Source organism: Myripristis murdjan, chromosome 8, assembly GCF_902150065.1.
Source record: "Myripristis murdjan chromosome 8, fMyrMur1.1, whole genome shotgun sequence".
In the NCBI taxonomy this organism is placed as follows: Eukaryota; Metazoa; Chordata; class Actinopteri; order Holocentriformes; family Holocentridae; genus Myripristis; species Myripristis murdjan.
The window spans coordinates 36146182-36153681 of NC_043987.1; positions in this window are offsets into that span (position 1 = coordinate 36146182).

Sequence of the window (7500 nt, forward strand, 5' to 3'; positions counted from 1 at the left end):
TATCGGCTCTTGTTTTCGGGGCCACATGACGAGTGTTTACAGCAACACACACCAGAAACACACACCAGAAACACACACCAGAAACACACACCAGAAACACACACCAGAAACACACACCAACAACACACACCAGCAACACACACCAGAAACACACACCAGAAACACACACCAGAAACACACACCAGAAACACACACCAACAACACACACCAGCAACACACACCAGAAACACACACCAGAAACACACACCAGAAACACACACCAGAAACACACACCGGCAACACACACCAGCAACACACACCAGAAACACACACCGGCAACACACACCAGAAACACACACCAGCAACACACACCAGCAACACACACCAGCAACACACACCAGAAACACACACCAGAAACACACACCAGCAACACACACCAGAAACACACACCAGAAACACACACCAGAAACACACACCAGAAACACACACCGGCAACACACACCAGAAACACACACCAGAAACACACACCAGCAACACACACCAGCAACACACACCAGAAACACACACCAGAAACACACACCGGCAACACACACCAGCAACACACACCAGAAACACACACCAGAAACACACACCAGAAACACACACCAGAAACACACACCAGAAACACACACCAGAAACACACACCAGAAACACACACCGGCAACACACACCAGAAACACACACCAGAAACACACACCAGAAACACACACCGGCAACACACACCGGCAACACACACCAGAAACACACACCAGAAACACACACCGGCAACACACACCAGAAACACACACCAGAAACACACACCAGAAACACACACCGGCAACACACACCAGAAACACACACCAGAAACACACACCAGAAACACACACCAGAAACACACACCAGAAACACACACCAGAAACACACACCGGCAACACACACCAGAAACACACACCAGAAACACACACCAGAAACACACACCAGAAACACACACCAGAAACACACACCGGCAACACACACCAGAAACACACACCAGAAACACACACCAGAAACACACACCAGCAACACACACCAGCAACACACACCAGCAACACACACCAGAAACACACACCGGCAACACACACCAGAAACACACACCAGAAACACACACCAGCAACACACACCAGCAACACACACCAGAAACACACACCAGAAACACACACCAGAAACACACACCAGAAACACACACCAGAAACACACACCGGCAACACACACCAGAAACACACACCAGAAACACACACCAGAAACACACACCGGCAACACACACCAGAAACACACACCAGAAACACACACCAGAAACACACACCAGAAACACACACCGGCAACACACACCAGAAACACACACCAGAAACACACACCAGAAACACACACCGGCAACACACACCAGAAACACACACCAGAAACACACACCAGAAACACACACCAGAAACACACACCGGCAACACACACCAGAAACACACACCAGAAACACACACCAGAAACACACACCGGCAACACACACCAGAAACACACACCAGAAACACACACCAGAAACACACACCAGAAACACACACCAGAAACACACACCAGAAACACACACCGGCAACACACACCAGAAACACACACCGGAAACACACACCGGAAACACACACCAGAAACACACACCAGAAACACACACCAGAAACACACACCAGAAACACACACCGGCAACACACACCAGAAACACACACCAGAAACACACACCAGAAACACACACCGGCAACACACACCAGAAACACACACCAGAACACACACCAGAAACACACACCAGAAACACACACCAGAAACACACACCAGAAACACACACCGGCAACACACACCAGAAACACACACCAGAAACACACACCAGAAACACACACCAGAAACACACACCGGCAACACACACCAGAAACACACACCAGAAACACACACCAGAAACACACACCAGAAACACACACCAGCAACACACACCAGAAACACACACCAGAAACACACACCGGAAACACACACCAGAAACACACACCAGAAACACACACCAGAAACACACAGGACTCTGGTGAAACATCGACTTCATTAACTGACGTCAACGTTTCGACGGGTCGACCTTCACATTAATGTTCTAACACACACACACACACACACACACACACACACACACACTCACTCTGGTTCTAGGAATAAGGAATGAATGTGTGTGTGTGTCTTTTTCCACATGATGAGACTTGAATGTGAGTGCACACACACACACACACACACACAGACACACACACACACACACACGCACACACACACACACACACACAGATGGTGTTACAGTAATTACCAAGGATAAACGAGACACACACGCTCTCTCCCTCAGTAACAAAAACACACAACTTCTCTCTTTTTCTCTGTCTACACACTCCCACACACACACACACACACACACACACACACTCCCACACTCCCACACACACACACAGACACACACACACACACTCCCACACACACACACACACACACAGTAATCTGCAGGATGAAGGAGGATTAGCAGGGAGGATAACTTCCATCAGTAACAGCGTTTCCCTGGTCGCCTCAGCAGCCTGTGTAATTAACCAGCCAGTGTGTGTGTGTGTGTGTCTGTGTGTGTGTGTCTGTGTGTGTCTGTGTGTGTGTGTCTGTGTGTGTCTGTGTGTGTGTGTGTGTGTGTGTGTTGCTGAGTTCACCTTCACACTGCTGGGGTCGCTGATGTTGTGTTTACATGTTGGCATAAAAAATCAAGGGTTCACTGCTTCGAGGCACCTGAACACAACGTGATGCCTTTACTGCCATCCAGGTGTCAGAGGGTGGAGCGTCGTTTGAGCCTGGCTCAGCACTAACCCACTCGGTGTTAAAGGGACAGTTCACCCAGTTGCAAACATGGATTTTCTCCTTCAGTGTTCTTCTTCACCGTCCACCAGCAAAACTGTTAGGAAACCAAAAAAAAAATCCAAGAAAATAACCAGAGAATTGGCACAAATGATGAGAAAAGAGGCTTTTCTAATGTTCCGGGTATTTTCTTGAATTTTTCTTTAATTTTCTCTACAAAAAAACTGGGCAAAGGAGAGCCCGCATGCCCCGCCGGAACGTTTGCCGCCGGGTACACCATGGGCTCCTGGGAGCAGTGGAGGGTTGTGTGCCTGTCGATTCTTTCCATCGAGGATGTTGAAGACGTCTACATGATTGGATTTATGATAACAGGATTTCTGCTGTTTGGTGCTGGTGATTCCTGATTTATCGCAAAGTTCAGAGGGTGTTGGCAGCGCGTTTGGCTCTGGAGAAGCTGCCAGCCATAGAAGGTTTGGGCCGAGCTAACAACACTCAGACTCATGCGTTATGCAAATTGATTCGTGAATCAATTGGACTTTTACGCCAGATGGGTAACAACTTGGAGAAGTTGGAAGCTCGACAGAAGTGGTTCTCTCGAACCACAGAGGCTTAAGGCTGATGGAAATTGCAGAGTCAGCCTGACCAAAACAATCACCTTATCCACAATTCGGCGCCCCAGTGACCTTGGAAGGCCGCTATCTTCAGTTTCTCCTGGATGTTTATGCAGACATAAACATCCAGGTGTCTCTTGGACGGGATGTAACTTAAATTGGAATTTCCCCTTGTGGGATTAATAAAGTGTACTTAAAAACTTAAAAAAACTTAAAAAACTTTGGGGGAATTTCCTTCACAGGCGTTTGTGGGTTGTTGGTGGAACTCAAGAAGAAAATCCTCTTTATCTGTGTTTCCTGCCGTGGACTCCAGCCAACCGTCTGTTTGACAGAATTCAACTTAAAGCTGCTCTGCTGGGAAGGAAACGTGCAGCGTTCAAATCAGAGCAAAGGTTTGGATTATTTTTATTTCACTTAACGGCATTTTGGTTTGTTTCTTGCCGGCAGGGTCAGGGTTGGTCAGGGTTGGAAGGTTTCTGTGTTTGTGGCCGGTGAGGCTGCATCTCCTCTTCAGGCTGAAATCAGGCCTCATCATCGTTTCCACAAAAACCTGTTTCATTTTCCTCATTTCAAAAGAAAATCTCCTCTCTGTCTCATCAAATCAGAAAAACAATTCAATTATAAGAAATATAAAAATAATGTGCCTTACAACTTTGTAAAAAAAAACAACAAAAAAAAAAAAAACAGTATGTGCATTATGTATAAAGTTGTATCAAAAGTGTGTGTGTGTTCAGTCTTAATATGTGCATTAATTCTACAAAATATTGCAGCAATGAATACAGAAATAGCACATTTATTTATTTAGAGAGGACAGTGCACATTAGTTAACATGGCTGTGAATGTGCCGGTGTTAGCCAGAGGTCTGTAAGGTAAACCTGTACACACCTGATGTCCAGTCCTGCAGGTAGACTTCAGCGGGCAGGTAGAGGGTTAAAGCAGCAGCTCAGACTGGAAGACAGAGAGGACACGCAGCCGACCTGCTCGCCATTTTCTGAGCTAATCCACTCAGCAGAGTGTGTGTGTGTGTGTGTATGTGTGTGTGTGTGTGTGTGTGTGTGTGTGTGTGTGTGTGTGTGTGGCAGGGGTTGAAGAGATGTCCTGATGTCCATAACGGCTGCCTGCAGGGCACGGAGCTGCCAGAGAGGAAGTTCATGTAAATGAATTTATCACAAAACCAAACTAATATAATTCAGATTTAGTAATGACAGCCATTTTTATTGCACTACGTGAATATTTATACAAACAAGAAAGAAAATTATTGGACCTTTTTTTGACTTGAGGTAGTGACATATTTCAGCAGCTAGGGGGAGCAATGCCCCCCTGCCCCCCTGCAAACTCCGCCTACAAGCTCCGCCCCTGCCTGCCCCTTCCTGGAGCAGCTGAGGGTGTCCTGGTGTGGCGTGTCCAGGTGTGGTGTGTCCAGGTGTGGTGTGTCCAGGTGTGGCGTGGTGTGGCGTGTCCAGGTGTGGCGTGTCCAGGTGTGGCGTGGTGTGGCGTGTCCAGGTGTGGCGTGTCCAGGTGTGGCGTGTCCAGGTGTGGCGTGTCCTGGTGTGGCGTGGTGTGGCGTGTCCAGGTGTGGCGTGTCCAGGTGTGGCGTGTCCAGGTGTGGCGTGGTGTGGCGTGTCCAGGTGTGGCGTGTCCAGGTGTGGCGTGTCCAGGTGTGGCAGCAGGTGTGTGTGGACAGAGTGATCGCTGGAGAGGACGGGATCGTTCTTCATTTTTTTGTCAGTGATTTCTAAACGTGCGTCTCGTCCTGCGGCTTCACGGCGGCGCAGACGATCAGCCGGTGGTTGGTGGTCGAGCCGGGTTCACCTCCGGCCGGCTCTGCAAGTCTCACCTCCGCCCGGCTCTGCAGGTCTCACCTCCGCCCGGCTCTGCAGGTCTCACCTCCGGCCCGGCTCTGCAGGTCTCACCTCCGCCCGGCTCTGCAGGTCTCACCTCCGCCCGGCTCTGCAGGTCTCACCTCCGGCCGGCTCTGCAGGTCTCACCTCCGGCCCGGCTCTGCAGGTCTCACCTCCGCCCGGCTCTGCAGGTCTCACCTCCGCCCGGCTCTGCAGGTCTCACCTCCGGCCCGGTATGATGCACAGATGTTGCTGAGACTCGCTGTTAAAATGCATTTGAGTTTTTTGATGACAAATTCAAATGAAAACTTGCTAAATGAACTTTTTGATGACGTTTTTGTCCTGCTGTGGTCACGGGGAGGCGAAGCTAAAGCTGCTGGGAGGAGGAGGCGGAGCTAAAGCTGCTGGCAGGGGGAGGCGGAGCTAAAGCTGCTGGCAGGGGGAGGCGGAGCTAAAGTTTGCGAGGTCATTAAACACATCATCGTTCTGTTCTCTCATATTATTTCATATTATATCTATATCTCATCAGTCTAGTCAGTTTTGTTTGAAATACAAACTCTCTGTTCGGTTTGTGTCCGGAAGCTTCCTGAGAACAGACAGAAGCTCCGTCTGGATCTGGATCTGGATCTGGATCTGGATCTGGATCTGGATCTGGATCTGGATCTGGATCGCTCGCTGAGGAATCAGGTTCAGGTTCCAGGTGTGAGGAACCAACCACCTGCTGCTCAGGTCATGTCCCTGAACCAGCTTCAAGCTCCTCCACGTCCCGGGCCCCCAGGTTGGCCCTCCCGAGGCCCCGGGCCCCCAGGTTGGCCCTCCCGAGGCCCCGGGCCCCCAGGTTGGCCCTCCCGAGGCCCCGGGCCCTGCAGGAAGTGACTCTGACGTGGAAAGGTGTTTTGGTTTGGGTTCATCTGGGAGCCGTCAAATGGATTCAAACGCCACGTTAGAAAAAGGGGGAGGGGCAGCGCCTCAGCCCCAAAGCTGGTCTTTCTGTGTGTGTGTGTGTGTGTGTGTGTGTGTGTGTGTGTGTGTGTGTGTGTGTGTCTGGACCTCCAGACCTCTGGACCTGCTGACTCAGTGTCACTGTCAGTTGCTTCCAGGCAGCTCTTTGCCTGTTTTACATTCAGCATCCAGAGGAACTTCTCTATTTTCTGCCACAGATCCAGCTCTTCCCCGGCCTCCAGCTCCGGTCCTGCGTCCAGTCAGTCAGGGTTATTTTCCTCTGCTGTTTAAATTGTTAATACTTCTGTTTAAATTGTTCATATTTCTATTTTTTTTTTATAATCCTTGTTTATAGTGTTTATATTGCTTACTGCTATTTATCATGTGTATACTGTATATTTCCTCTAAATTTGCACATTGACCTACCTCTATGCACCTTTTATGCACCCATGCACACGTTTTTTTTTTTTCTGTTTTTTGTTTTGTTTTTTGTTTTTTGCACATTGCTTTTTACACACTGGGTTGTACTTAGATCTTATTCTTTATTTTTTTTTTTTTTATTTTTTTTATTGATTTATTTAATCTGTAATCTGTGGGTAGGGGAGAGTGGGGTAATTTGTGCCAAAGGGCAAGTAGTGCCACCCCTGTTATCTAGAAAACCATAGAAGAAGTTGGTCATGTGACCACATATTTTTGAAGAGGCATCCATTTCACTCATCCTGCAAAGAAGGGAGACACATGGCTTGAGAGGAAAGCACATTTCAGTTCAAAAAACATTTTTTTGCCCTCCAAAGTAAAATTTCTATGATCAAGGTTTTTTGATTGCTGTGTTTGAACAATTATAGAAAACTCTGAAAACAGTTCACACAGGTTTTAATACTTTAGTAAGCTACACCATGAGTCTATACAGTTAGCATGATGTTAGCCCAAAACAGCTGGGGGAGGCATTTTTTTCTTGGGGTAATTTGTGCCAAAGGGCCTGGGGTAAGTTGTATCAGTGGCACAACATGTGATTATATACTATATATTACTTTATTGTATTTTATTGTTATTGTACATTGTCTTCTTACCTTTGATCACTAAAACTATTCAGATTCAGATGAAGATGATTTGCAGGTGCTCATTTTGGAAGTTTTATTTTGTTCTGGGTATGTGTTCATGTGGAGCTCGGCCTTGTTATAGAAAAGTGGCCTGTGATCTTGTTAAAATAATAAATAAATGTTAAATAA